The sequence below is a fragment of the Oncorhynchus gorbuscha genome, unplaced genomic scaffold, assembly GCF_021184085.1.
Source record: "Oncorhynchus gorbuscha isolate QuinsamMale2020 ecotype Even-year unplaced genomic scaffold, OgorEven_v1.0 Un_scaffold_4585, whole genome shotgun sequence".
Taxonomy (NCBI): domain Eukaryota; kingdom Metazoa; phylum Chordata; class Actinopteri; order Salmoniformes; family Salmonidae; genus Oncorhynchus; species Oncorhynchus gorbuscha.
The window spans coordinates 18,642-33,153 of NW_025748571.1; the positions used below are offsets into that span (position 1 = coordinate 18,642).

The window sequence follows — 14,512 nt, forward strand, 5'->3', positions numbered from 1 at the left end:
CCTGTCTCCTCCCTCCTCTAACTAACCCTGTCTCCATCCTCCCTCCTCTATGTAACCCTGTCTCCTCCCTCCTCTTTCTAACCCTGTCTCCATCCTCCCTCCTCTATCTAACCCTGTTTCCATACTCCCTCCTCTATCTAACCCTGTCTCCATCTTCCCTCCTCTATCTAACACTGTCTCCCCCCTCCTCTATCTAACCCTGTCTCCTCCCTCCTCTATCTAACCCTGTCTCCTCCCTCCTCTATCTAACCCTGTCTCCTCCCTCCTCTATCTAACCCTGTCTCCCTCCTCCCTCCTCTATCTAACCCTGTCTCCTCCCTCCTCTATCTAACCCTGTCTCCTCCCTCCTCTATCTAACTCTGTCTCCATCCTCCCTCCTCTATCTAACTATGTCTCCATCCTCCCTCCTCTATCTAACCCTGTCTCCTCCCTCCTCTTTCTAACCCTGTCTCCTCCCTCCTCTATCTTACCCTGTCTCCATCCTCCCTCCTCTATCTTACCCTGTCTCCTCCCTCCTCCTATCTAACCCTGTCTCCTCCCTCCTCTATCTAACTCTGTCTCCATCCTCCCTCCTCTATCTAACCCTGTCTCCATCTTCCCTCCTCTATCTAACTATGTCTCCATCCTCCCTCCTCTATCTAACCCTGTCTCCTCCCTCCCTCCTCTATCTAACCCTGTCTCCATCCTCCCTCCTCTATCTATCACTGTCTCCATCCTCCCTCCTCTATCTATCCCTGTCTCCATCCTCCCTCCTCTATCTATCCCTGTCTCCATCCTCCCTCCTCTATCTAACCCTGTCTCCTCCCTCCTCTATCTAACCCTGTCTCCTCCCTCCTCTATCTAACCCGGTCTCCTCCCTCCTCTATCTAACCCTGTCTCCTCCCTCCTCTATCTAACCCTGTCTCCTCCCTCCTCTATCTAACCCTGTCTCCTCCCTCCTCTATCTAACCCTGTCTCCTCCCTCCATTATCTAACCCTGTCTCCATCCTCCTTCCTCCATCTAACTCTGTCTCCATCCTCCCTCCTCTATCTAACCCTGTCTCCATCCTCCCTCCTCTATCTAACCCTGTCTCCTCCCTCCTCTATGTAACCCTGTCTCCATCCTCCCTCCTCTATCTAACCCTGTCTCCTCCCTCCTCTATGTAACCCTGTCACCTCCCTCCTCTATCTAACCCTGTCTCCTCCCTCCTCTATCTAACCCTCCTCTCCTCTTTTGCTAACCCTGTCTCCCCTCCCTCCTCTATGTAACCCTGTCTCCTCCCTCCTCTATGTAACCCTGTCTCCTCCCTCCTCTATCTAACCCTGTCTCCTCCCTCCTCTATCTAACCCTGTCTCCTCCCTCCTCTATCTAACCCTGTCTCCTCCCTCCTCTATCTAACTCTGTCTCCATCCTCCCTCCTCTATCTAACTATGTCTCCATCCTCCCTCCTCTTTCTAACCCTGTCTCCTCCCTCCTCTATCTTACACCTGTCTCCTCCTCCCTCCTATCTAACCCTGTCTCCATCCTCCTCTATCTAACCCTGTCATCCTCCTCATCTATCTAACCCTCTCCATCCTCCCTCCTCTAACCAACCCTGTCTTCCATCCTCCCTCCTGTAACCAATTTGCCCCTATCCTCCCTCCTATTTAACCCTCATCCTCCCTCCCTATCTAACCCTTGTCTCCATGCAACCCTCCCTCCTCTATCTAATCACTGTCCCCATCCTCCTCCTCTATCTATCCCTGTCTCCATCCTCCCTCCTCTATCTATCCCTGTTCCATCCTCCCCCTCTATCTAACCCTGTCTCCTCCTCCTCTATCTAACCTGTCTCATCTTCCCTCCTCTATCAACCCCTCCCTCCCCTCCTCTATCTAGCCAATGTCTCTTTATTCCTCTATCTGTCTGGCCTCCTCCTCTATTTAACCCCTGTCTTCCTTCCTCCTCTATTAACCCCTGTCTCCTCCTAATCTTTCCAGGTTGTTCCTCCTCTATCATCTAAACATTGTTCTATCCTCCTCTATGTAGTAATGTGATTTATCTCTTCCATCTAACCCTGTTCTCCTCCCTTCCTCTATGTAACCCTGTCTCCATCCTCCTCCTCTATCCTAACCCCTGTCTCCTCCTCCTCTATGTAACCCTGTCTCCTCCTCCTCTATCTAACCCTGTCTCCTCCTCCTCTATCTAACCCTGTTCCTCCCTCCTCATATCTAACCCTGTCTCCCTCCTCCCTCTATCTAACCCCTGTCTCCTCCTCCTCTATGCAACCCTGTCTCCTCCTCATCTGTAACCCTCCTCCTCCTCTATCTAACCCTGTCTCCTCCCTCCTCTATCTAACCCTGTCTCCATCCTCTCCCTATCTAACCCTGTTCCATCCTCCCTCCTCTAACTAACCCTGTCTCCATCCTCCTCCTCTATCTAACCCTGTCTCCATCCTCCCTCCTCTATCTAACCCTGTCTCCATCCTCCCTCCTCTAACCAACCTCTGTCTCCATCCTCCCTCCTCTATTTCCACCTTGTTCCATCCTCCCTCCTCTAACTAACCCTGTCTCCTTGTTCTCCTCCTATCTAACCCTGTCTCCATCCCTCCTCTATCTTACCCTGTCTCCTCCCTCCTCTATGTAACCTGTCTCCTCCTCCTCTATCTAACTCTGTCTCCATCCTCCCTCCTCTATGTAACCCTGTCTCCTCCTTCCTCTTTCTAACCCTGTCTCCATCCTCCCTTCCTTCTATCTAACTCCCTGTTCTCCTCCTCTCTATCTAACCTCTGTTCTCCATCTTCCCTCCTCTATCTAACACTGTTCTCCCCTTCCTCTATCTAACCCTGTCTCCTCCCTCCACTATCTAATCTATCTCCTCCTCCTATCTAACCCTGTCTCCCCTCCCTCCTCTATGTAACCCTGTCTCCTCCCTCCTCTATCTAACCCTGTCTCCTCCTCCTCTATCTAACCCTGTCTCTCCTCCTCCTATGTAACCCTGTCTCCTCCCTCCTCCATCTAACCCTCTCTCCTCCCTCCTCTATATCTAACCCTGTCTTCTCCCTCCTCTAACTAACCCTGTCTCCTCCTCCTCTATGTAACCTGTTCCATCCCTCCTCTTTCTAACCTGTCTTATCCTCCCTTCTCTATCTAACCCTTGTTCCATCCCTCCCTTCCTATCTAACCCTGTTCCTCCTCCCAACCTGTCTCCATCCTCCCTCCTCTATCTAACCCTGTCTCCATCCTCCCTCCTCTATCTAACCCTGTCCATCCTCCTCCTCTATGTAACCCTGTCCCTCCCTCCCTATCTAACCCTCCCTCCTCTTTGTAACCCTGTCTCCTCCTCCTCTAGCCACAATCCTCTATATCTAACCCTGTCTCCTCCCTCCTCTATGTAACCCTGTTCCCCTCCTCCTCTATCTAACTCCTGTCTCCCTCCCTCTCTATCTAACCTGTCTCCATCTTCCCTCCTCTATCTAACCCTGTCTCCTCCCTCTCTATCTAACCCTGTCTCCTCCCTCCTCTATCTAACCTCCTCCTCTCCTTTCTAACCCTGTCTCCTCCTCCTATCTGTAGCCTGTCTCCTCCTCCTCTACCTGTCTCCTCCTCTCTATATGTACCCCTGTCTCCTCCCTCCTCTATCTAACCCTGTCTCCTCCCTCCTCTATCTAACCCTGTCTCCTCCCTCCTCTATGTAACCTGTCCAACCCTCCCTCCTCCTCTATCTAACCTGTTTCATCTCTTCCTCTCATAACCCTGTCCATCCTCCCTCTATCTAACCCTGTCTCCATCCTCCTCCTCTATCTATCCCTGTCTCCATCCTCCCTCCTCTATTTAACCCTGTCTCCATCCTCCCTCTATCTAACCCTGTCTCCTCCCTCCTCTATCTAACCCGGTCTCCTCCTCCTCTATCTAACCCTGTCTCCATCCTCCTCCTCTAACCCTGTCTCCATCCTCCCTCCCTCTATCTAACCCTGTCTCCACCTTGTCCTCCCCTCCATTATCTAACCTGTCTCCATCCTCCCTTCTCCATCTAACTTGTTCCCATCTCCTCTCTAGTCAATCCCAGCTCATCTCCCTTCCTGATTACCCTGTTCTCTCTGTAACTGCTCATCTCTTCCTATGTAACCCTGTCTCCTCCCTCCCAACCCCGTCCCTCCTCTATCTAACCCTGTCTCCTCCCTCCTCTATCTAACCCCTGTCTCCTCCTCCTCTATCTAACCCTGTCTCTTCCCTCCTCTATCTAACCCTGTCTCCTCCTCCTCTATCTAACCCTGTTCTCCTCCTCTATGTAACTCCTCTATCTAACCCTGTTCCTCTCCTCTATCTAACCTCCTGTTCCATCCTCCTCTATCTAACCCTGTTCTATCCTCTCCTCTAACTAACCTTGTTCCATCCTCCCTATCTAACCCTGTCTCCTCCCTCCTCTATGTAACCCTCTCTCCTCCCTCCTCTATCTAACCCTGTTCCTCCCTCCTCTATCTAACCCTGTCTCCATCCTCCTCCTCTATCTAACCCTGTCTCCATCCTTCCCTTCTCTAACTAACCCTGTCTCCATCCTCCTCCTCTATCTAACCCTGTCTCCATCCTCCCTCCTCTATCTAACCCTGTCTCCATCCTCCCTCCTCTAACTAACCCTGTCTCCATCCTCCCTCCTCTAACTAACCCTGTCTCCATCCTCCCTCCTCTAACTAACCCTGTCTCCATCCTCTCTTCTCTATCTAACCCTGTCTCCTCCCTCCTCTATCTAACCCTGTCTCCTCCCTCCTCTATGTAACCCTGTCTCCTCCCTCCTCTAACTAACCCTGTCTCCATCCTCCCTCCTCTATGTAACCCTGTCTCATCCTTCCTCTTTCTAACCCTGTCTCCATCCTCCCTCCTCTATCTAACCCTGTCTCCATACTCCCTGCTCTATCTAACCCTGTCTCCATCTTCCCTCCTCTATCTAACACTGTCTCCCCCCTCCTCTATCTAACCCTGTCTCCTCCCTCCACTATCTAATGCTGTCTCCTCCCTCCTCTATCTAACCCTGTCTCCTCCCTCGTCTATGTAACCCTGTCTCCTCCCTCCTCTATGTAACCCTGTCTCCTCCCTCCTCTATGTAACCCTGTCTCCTCCCTCCTCTATGTAAACCTGTCTCCTCCCTCCTCTATGTAACCCTGTCTCCCTCCCTCCTCCATCTAACCCTCTCTCCTCCCTCCTCTATATCTAACCCTGTCTCCATCCTCCCTCCTCTAACTAACCCTGTCTCCTCCCTCCTCTATGTAACCCTGTCTACTCCCTCCTCTTTCTAACCCTGTCTCCATCCTCCCTCCTCTATCTAACCCTGTCTCCATCCTCCCTCCTCTATGTAACGCTGTCTACTCCCTCCTCTTTCCTAACCCTGTCTCCATCCTCCCTCACTCTATCTAACCCTGTCTCCATCCTCCCTCCTCTATCTAACCCTGTCTCCATCCTCCCTCCTCTATGTAACCCTGTCTCCTCCCTCCTCTATCTAACCCTGTCTCCTCCTATCTAACCCGGTCTCCTCCCTCCTCATGTAACCCTGTCTCCATCCTCCCTCCTCTATCTAACCCTGTCTCCATACTCCCTCTCCTATCTAACCCTGTCTCCATCTTCCCTCCTCTATCTAACCCTGTCTCCTCCCTCCTCTATCTAACGCTGTCTCCTCCCTCCTCTATCTAATGCTGTCTCCTCCTCTCTATCTAACCCTGTCTCCTCCCTCCTCTATGTAACCCTGTCTCCTCCCTCCTCTATCTAACCCTGTCTCCTCCCTCCTCTATCTAACCCTGTCTCCCTCCCTCCCTCTATGTAACCCTGTCTCCTCCCTCCTCTTTCTAACCCTGTCTCCATCCTCCCTCCTCTATGTAACCCTGTCTACTCCCTCATCTTTCTAACCCTGTCTCCATCACTCCACTCTATCTAACCCTGTCTCCATCCTCCCTCCTCCATTTAACCCTGTCTCCATCCCTCCCTCCTCTATGTAACCTGTCTCCTCCTCCTCCATTTAACCCTGTCTCCATCCTCCTCCTCTCTATGTAACCCTGTCTACTCCTTTCCTCTTTCTAACCCTGTCTCCTCCCCCTCCCTATGTAACCCTGTCTCTCCATCCTCCCTCCTCTATGTAACCCTGTCTACTCCTCACTCTTTCTAGCCCTGTATCCCATCCTCCCTCCCTCCTCTATGTAACCCTGTCTCCTCCCTCCTCTATCTAACCCTGTCTCCTCCCTCCTCTATCTAACCCTGTCTCCCCTCCCTCCTCTATGTAACCCTGTCTCCTCCCTCCTCTATCTAACCCTGTCTCCATCCTCCCTCCTATTCTAACCCAGTATCCTCCCTCCTCTATCTAACCCTGTCTCCATCCCCTCCTCCTATCTAACCCTGTCTCCCTCCGACCTCTATCTAACCTTTTTCTCCATCCTCCCTCCTCTATCTAACTCCTGTATCCTCCCTCCTCTATGTAACCCTGTCTCCTCCCTCCTCTATCTAACCCTGTCTCCTCCCTCCTCTATCTAACCCTGTCTCTCCCTCCTCTATCTAACCCTGTCTCCTCCCTCCTCTATCTAACCCTGTCCATCCTCCCTCCTCTATCTAACCCTGTCTCCTCCCTCCTCTATCTAACCCTGTCTCCTCCCTCCTCAATGTAACCCTGTCTCCTCCCTCCTCTAACTAACCCTGTCCATCCTCCCCCCTCTAACTTAACCCTGTCTCCATCCTCCTCCTCTATGTAACCCTGTCTCCTCCCTCCTCTTTCCTAACCCTGTCTCCATCTCCTTTCTCTATCTAACCCTGTCTCATACTCCCTCCCTCTATCTAACCCTGTCTCCATCTTCCCTCCTCCTATCCTAACACTGTCTCCCCCCTCCTCTATCTAACCCTGTCTCCTCCCTCCACTATCTAATGCTGTCTCCTCCCTCCTCTATCTAACCCTGTCTCCTCCCTCCCTCTATAACAAACCTGTCTCCTCCCTCCTTTTGTAACCCTGTCTCCTCCCTCCTCCATCTAACCCTCTCTGCTCCCTCCCTGCTCTATATCTATGTCCTGTCTTCTCCCTCCTCTAACTAACCCTGTCTCTCCTCCCTCCTCTATGTAACCCTGTCTACTCCCTCCTCTTTCTAACCCTGTCTCCATCCTCCCTCCTCTATCTAACCCTGTCTCCATCCTCCCTCCTCTATCTAACCCTGTCTCCATCCTCCTTCCTCTATCTAACCCCTGTCTCATCCTCCCTCCTCTATCTAACCCCTGTCTCCATCCTCCCTCCTCTATCTAACCCTGTCTACATCCTCCCTCCTCTATGTAACCCTGTCTCCTCCCTCCTCTATCTAACCCTGTCTCCTCCCTCCTCTATCTAACCCTGTCTCCTCCCTCCTCTATCTAACCCTGTCTCCATACTCCCTCCTCTATCTAACCCTGTCTCCATCTTCCCTCCTCTATCTAACCCTGTCTCCTCCCTCCTCTATCTAATGCTGTCTCCTCCCTCCTCTATCCAACCCTGTCTCCTCCCTCCTCTATGTAACCCTGTCTCCTCCCTCCTCTATGTAACCCTGTCTCCTCCCTCCTCTATGTAACCCTGTCTCCTCCCTCCTCTATCTAACCCTGTCTCCTCCCTCCTCTATGTAACCCTGTCTCCATCCTCCCTCTATCTAACCCTGTCTCCATCCTCCCTCCTCTATCTAACCCTGTCTCCATCCTCCCTCCTCTATTTAACCCTGTCTCCATCCTCCTCTATCTAACCCTGTCTCCTCCCTCCTCCTATCTAACCCCGTCTCCATCCTCCCTCTATCTAACCCTGTCTCCATCCTCCCTCCTCTATCTAACCCTGTCTCCATCCTCCCTCCTCTATCTAACCCTGTCTCCATCCTCCCTCCTCCTATTTAACCCTGTCTCCATCCTCCCTCCTCTATGTAACCCTGTCTCCTCCCTCCTCTATGTAACCCTGTCTACTCCCTCCTCTTTCTAACCCTGTCTCCATCCTCCCTCCTCTATCTAACCCTGTCTCCATCCTCCCTCCTCTATGTAACCCTGTCTACTCCCTCCTCTTTCTAACCCTGTCTCCATCCTCCCTCCTCTATCTAACCCTGTCTCCATCCTCCCTCCTCTATTTAACCCTGTCTCCATCCTCCCTCCTCTATGTAACCCTGTCTCCTCCCTCCTCTATGTAACCCTGTCTACTCCCTCCTCTTTCTAACCCTGTCTCCATCCTCCCTCCTCTATCTAACCCTGTCTCCATCCACCCTCCTCTATGTAACCCTGTCTACTCCCTCCTCTTTCTAACCTTGTCTCCATCCTCCCTCCTCTATCTAACCCTGTCTCCATCCTCCCTCCTCTATCTAACCCTGTCTCCATCCTCCCTCCTCTATCTAACCCTGTCTCCATCCTCCCTCCTCTATGTAACCCTGTCTCCATCCTCCTCCTCTATGTAACCCTGTCTCCTCCTCTCTATGTAACCCTGTCTCCTCCTCCTCTATCTAACCCCTGTCTCCTCCCCTCCTCTATCTAACCCTGTCTCCACCTCCTCTATGTAACCCTGTTCCCTCCCTCCTCTATGTAACCCTGTCTCCTCCCTCCTCTATCTAACCCTGTCCTCCATCCTCCCCCTCCTCTATCTAACCCTGTCTCCTCCTCCCTCTATCTAACCCTGTCTCCTCCCTCCTCTATCTAACCCTGTCTCCTCCGACCTCTATCTAACCTCCTTTCTCCATCCTCCCTCCTCTATCTAACCCTGTATCCTCCCTCCTCTATGTAACCCTGTCTCCTCCCTCCTCTATGTAACCCTGTCTCCTCCCTCCTCTACGTAACCCTGTCTCCTCCCTCCTCTATGTATCCCTGTCTGATGGCTCCTTTCCTTCCGTCCAGGAGTTCCAGTGAGTACATAGCAGCCATATTTGAGCTGAGCACCTGGGTGATCGAGCGGAGAGGACGTATCCCTGCACCACTGGGACTGTCTGTACTGGAGGTCCCCAGAGGGGACAGCTCAAACAGGCCTGTAGTGTAGTACACGGGTAAGAAGATTGGCTGAACATTTCCCTGAAATTCCAAGGTTTTCCTGAAATTCTTTTTGGAAGATACCTGAAAGCTGGAAATCCAAGATTCCTCCAAACAGGATTTCTGAATACTTTGGAATTTTCAGGAAGTAACTCAAGTTCTTACAACCCTATACACAGGTTCACCAGCACTGTTGTCCAGGAGCGCAGAGCACAGCTCTCCACCGGGGAGCCAGAGAGCCACACTGACACCACAAGAGGGGAGGAGAAGAAGAAAAGAGTAGCAGACTTCATTGATTTGTTACTGCTGTCAAAGGATGAGGATGGTCATGGTCTCACAGATGAGGAGATAAAAGCAGAGGCAGACACTTTCATGTTTGGAGGTGATCCTCGAGAGTTAAGATTCACCCAATCCTTTACTGTATTTACTCTGGCAGTATATCCTATCATAAACTACTGTATTTACCCTGGCAGTATATCCTATCATAAACTACTGTATTTACCCTGGCAGTATATCCTATCATAAACTACTGTATTTACCCTGGCAGTATATCCTATCATAAACTACTGTATTTACCCTGGCAGTATATCCTATCATAAACTACTGTATTTACCCTGGCAGTATATCCTATCATAAACTACTGTATTTACCCTGGCAGTATATCCTATCATAAACTACTGTATTTACCCTGGCAGTATATCCTATCATAAACTACTGTATTTACCCTGGCAGTATATCCTATCATAAACCACTTTGAGACTTTATTCTCTCTCAGGTCATGACACCACGGCCAGCGGGATCAGCTGGGTTCTGTATAACCTGTCTCAGCATCAGGACTACCAGGACCGCTGTAGAGCCGAGGTCAACGACCTGCTACAAGACCGAAAGACAGAGGACTTAGACTGGTCAGCACCTGTCTGTCTGTCCGTCCGTCAGTCTGTCTGTCTGCTTGTCTGTCTGTCTTTGATTCTGTCAGGGGGATAGGTCATACCACAGGGTGAGAGGAGGGGGACGGGTCATACCACAGGGTGAGGTGAGGGGGATGGGTCATACCACAGGGTGAGGGGGGGGGGATGGGTCATACCACAGGGTGAGGGGAGGGGGACGGTTCATACCACAGGTTGAGAGGAGGGGGACGGTTCATACCACAGGGTGAGGGGAGGGGGGATGGGTCATACCACAGGGTGAGGGGAGGGGATGGGTCTTACCACAGGGTGAGGGACGGGTCATACTACAGGGTGAGGGGGACGGGTCATACCACAGGGTGAGGGGGACAGGTCATACCACAGGGTGAGGGGACGGGTCATACTACAGGGTGAGGGGGACGGGTCATACTACAGGGTGAGGGGGACGGGTCATACCACAGGGTGAGGGGGACGGGTCATACCACAGGGTGAGGGGGACGGGGTCATACCACAGGGTGAGGGGGACGGGTCATACCACAGGGTGAGGGGAGGGGGACGGGTCATACCACAGGGTGAGGGGGACGGGTCATACCACAGGGTGAGGGGGACGGGTCATACCACAGGGTGAGGGGGACGGGTCATACTACAGTCCTTTCTCAAATAGGTCACATTTGTAATAATGAAAAGTTCCATCCTCTCTTCATCTCAACATGGCAGGAATGTGTTCTCATCGGTCTAGGTCTTTACATGATACAAGGAGAAGATACCACGTTAATAAGAGTAGTCTGGGGATCTCTGTGGGCCAAGACACTCAAAACCACAGAGAAGATACCACGTTAATAAGAGGAGTCTGGGGATCTCTGTGGGCCAAGACACTCAAAACCACAGAGAAGATACCACGTTAATAAGAGGAGTCTGGGGATCTCTGTGGGCCAAGACACTCAAAACCACAGAGAAGATACCACGTTAATAAGAGGAGTCTGGGGATCTCTGTGGGCCAAGACTCCCAGAACAGACCGGTCCTTTCTGTATGTGTGAATGATCCATAAAAGAGTGACTGGTGTGTTGTGTTTCTGCAGGGAGGACCTGAGCAGCCTCCCTTCACCACCATGTGCATAAAGAGTCTCGAGACTGCACTCCCCCGTGTCTGCTGTCACCAGACGACATACACGAAGGACATGACGGTGCCAGGTGGACGGGTCATACCAGGGTGAGGGGGATGGGTCATACTAAAGGTGGGTGGGGACGGGTCATACCACAGGGTGAGGGGGACGGGTCATACCACAGGGTGAGGGGGACGGGTCATACCCACAGGGTGAGGGGACGGGTCATACCACAGGGTGAGGGGAGGGGGACGGGTCATACCACAGGGTGAGGGGGGACGGGTCATACCACAGGGTGAGGGGGACATACCACAGGGTGAGGGGAGGGGGACGGGTCATACCACAGGGTGAGGGGAGAGGGGACGGGTCATACCACAGGGTGAGGGGGACGGGTCATACCACAGGGTGAGGGGAGGGGGACGGAGTCATACCACAGGGTGAGGGGAGGGGTACGGGTGATACCACAGGGTGAGGGGAGGGGGCGGGTCATACCACAGGGTGAGGGGAGGGGGCGGGTCATACCACAGGGTGAGGGGAGGGGGACGGGTCATACCACAGGGTGAGGGGAGGGGACGGGTCATACCACAGGGTGAGGGGACTGGTCATACCTCAGGGTGAGGGGAGGGGGCGGGTCATACCACAGGGTGAGGGGAGGGGGGCGGGTCATACCACAGGGTGAGGGGAGGGGGACGGGTCATACCACAGGGTGAGGGGAGGGGGACGGGTCATACCACAGGGTGAGGGGACGGATCATACCACAGGGAGAGGGGGACGGATCATACCACAGGGTGAGGGGGACGGGTCATACCACAGGGTGAGGGGGACGGGTCATACCACAGGGTGAGGGGGACAGGTCATACCACAGGGTGAGGGGGACGGATCATACCACAGGGTGAGGGGGACGGGTCATACCACAGGGTGAGGGGGACGGCTCATACCACAGGGTGAGGGGGACGGCTCATACCACAGGGTGAGGGGGACGGGTCATACCACAGGGTGAGGGGGACAGGTCATACCACAGGGTGAGGGGGACGGGTCATACCACAGGGTGAGGGGAGGGGGACGGGTCGTACCACAGGGTGAGGAGACAGGTCATACCACAGGGTGTATTTGGTTATATTTGCATATTTACATACATTAACAGAAAGGGGAGGAACAGAGCTACAACCACCAAACACTATCTCAGTCTCCCCTACCTGCTCTGTCTAGACTACCTGCTCTATCTACCCTACCTGCTCTGTCTAGACTACCTGCTGTCTCTACCCTACCTGCTCTGTCTACCCTACCTGCTCTGTCTACCCTACCTGTTCTGTCTATACTGCCTGCTCTGTCTACCCGACCTGCTCTGTCTACCCTACCTGCTCTGTCTAGACTACCTGCTGTCTCTACCCTACCTGCTCTGTCTACCCTACCTGTTCTGTCTATACTGCCTGCTCTGTCTACCCAACCTGCTCTGTCTACCCTACCTGCTCTGTCTAGACTACCTGCTCTGTCTAGGCTACCCACTCTGTCTACCCTACCTGCTCTGTCTAGACTACCTGCTCTGTCTACCCTACCTTCTCAGTCTCCCCTACCTGCTCTGTCTAGACTACCTGCTCTGTCTAGGCTACCCGCTCTGTCTACCCTACCTGCTCTGTCTAGACTACCTGCTCTGTCTACCCTGCCTGCTCTGTCTAGACTACCTGCTCTGTCTACCCTGCCTGCTCTGTCTAGGCTACCCACTCTGTCTACCCTACCTGCTCTGTCTACCCTACCTGCTCTGTCTAGACTACCTGCTCTGTCTACCCTACCTTCTCAGTCTCCCCTACCTGCTCTGTCTACCCTGCCCGCTCTGTCTACCCTGCCTGCTGGCTCTACCCTACCTGCTCTATCTACCCTACCTGCTCTGTCTATCCTGCCTGCTCTTTCTACCCGACCTGCTCTGGTTACCCTGCCTGCTCTGTCTAGACTACCTGCTCTGTCTAGGCTACCCGCTCTGTCTACCCTACCTTCTCAGTCTCCCCTACCCTGCTCTACAATCTGAACACCTGCTCTGTCTGGGCTTTACCCGCTCTCTTCCACTACCTGCTCTGTGTCTAGACTATAGCTCTGTTTACCCTACCTTCTCCAGTCTCCCTACCTGCTCTGTCCCAAGACTTCACCTGCTCTGTCTGAAGCTGCAAAGCTCTGTCTGCCCTACCATAGCTTTCTCCTACAGACTACCTGCTTTCTGTCTACCTGCTGCTCTATCTACCCTGCCTGCTCTGTCTACCTCTGCTCAAATATATTTTATATTTGAGTTTCTTCAAGTTGCCACCCCTTTGCCTTGATGACAGTTTTGCACACGCTTGGCATTCTCTCAACCAGCTTCATGGAGGCTAGTCACTGGAATGCATTTAAATTAACACGTGTGCCTTGTAAAAGTTAATTTGTGGAATTTCTTTCATTAATGCGTTTGAGCACAATCAGTTGTGTTGTGATAGAAATTTGGGTGGTATACAGAAGGTACCCTATTTGGTAAAGACCAAGTCCTATTAAGGCAAGAACAGCTCAAATATGCAAGAAAAACCCGGAATGAGATGGAGTCAGTATTAAACTTTGTGGCGTTTTTAATAAATAGTTCAAATCCTGACGAGGCTAAGTTCTTGGAGCCAAAAGGGAAAGGCAAAGCGTAAACACAGAGCTCTAGATAGCTGAAGAGGTAGATCCTCAGATGGCTGACCGTTTTATGTTTCCTAATACTAATTTCTACTGTATTTTCCACTTCAGGTAGCATCTGCATATAATTTGACATCTATGGGACCCATCTGCAACCCTGAGATCTGGCCGGACCCAGGCGTCAGTGCAGTTTACTCCATCGACACTCAGGGCTCTGACGAGCTCCTTAATATCCTCTCACAGTGCCGCTGACAGTCACTTTAGTCTGATGGCATTTCACTCTTCTTCTCTCCAGGTCTACAACCCCATGCGCTTCGACCCTGAGAACTCAAAGGACCGTTCATCCCATGCCTTCATACCTTTCTCTTCAGGACCTAGGTGTGGATTCTAATTGACATTATCTTTATACACATTAGCATCACAGCCCAGGCATAACATAGCCTAATGTTTAGAACCTGTTCCCCGATCCGTTTGTGCGTGGCATGACAGTACAAACAGATCCGGAGACCAGGCTATGATGATACAATATCAACCATCACCGATCATTCTGTGCTATAGGAATTGTATTGGGCAGAAGTTTGCCATGGCGGAGCTGCGTGTGGTGGTGGCGCTGACCTTGAGGAGGTTCCGTTTGACCCCTGGGGGGGTGGAGGTGAGGAGGCTACCCCAGCTGGTGCTCAGGGCCGAGGGGGGGCTGTGGCTGACGCTGGAGACCCTAGACGCCCCCCAGGACTAACCCCTGAACTCCTCTCTCCTCTATGGATCAGACATAGAGAAAACTGATTTTATGATTTTACTGTATAAACATACGCTGAGTATACGAAACGTTAGGAACACCTTAACACAGTCAAATACATAGGCCTAAAGCCTACAAATAAACAGTCAAATACATAGGCCTAAAGCCTACAAATAAACAAATAAATAGGC

The 14,512-nt window shown here is 52.2% G+C and overlaps 1 pseudogene; it reads left to right on the forward strand.

Moving 5' to 3' along the window:
- The window catches only part of LOC124028650, a 32,441-nt pseudogene extending 17,938 nt beyond the window's left edge, over positions 1–14,503 (forward strand).
- Positions 14,504–14,512: the final 9 nt, after the last annotated feature.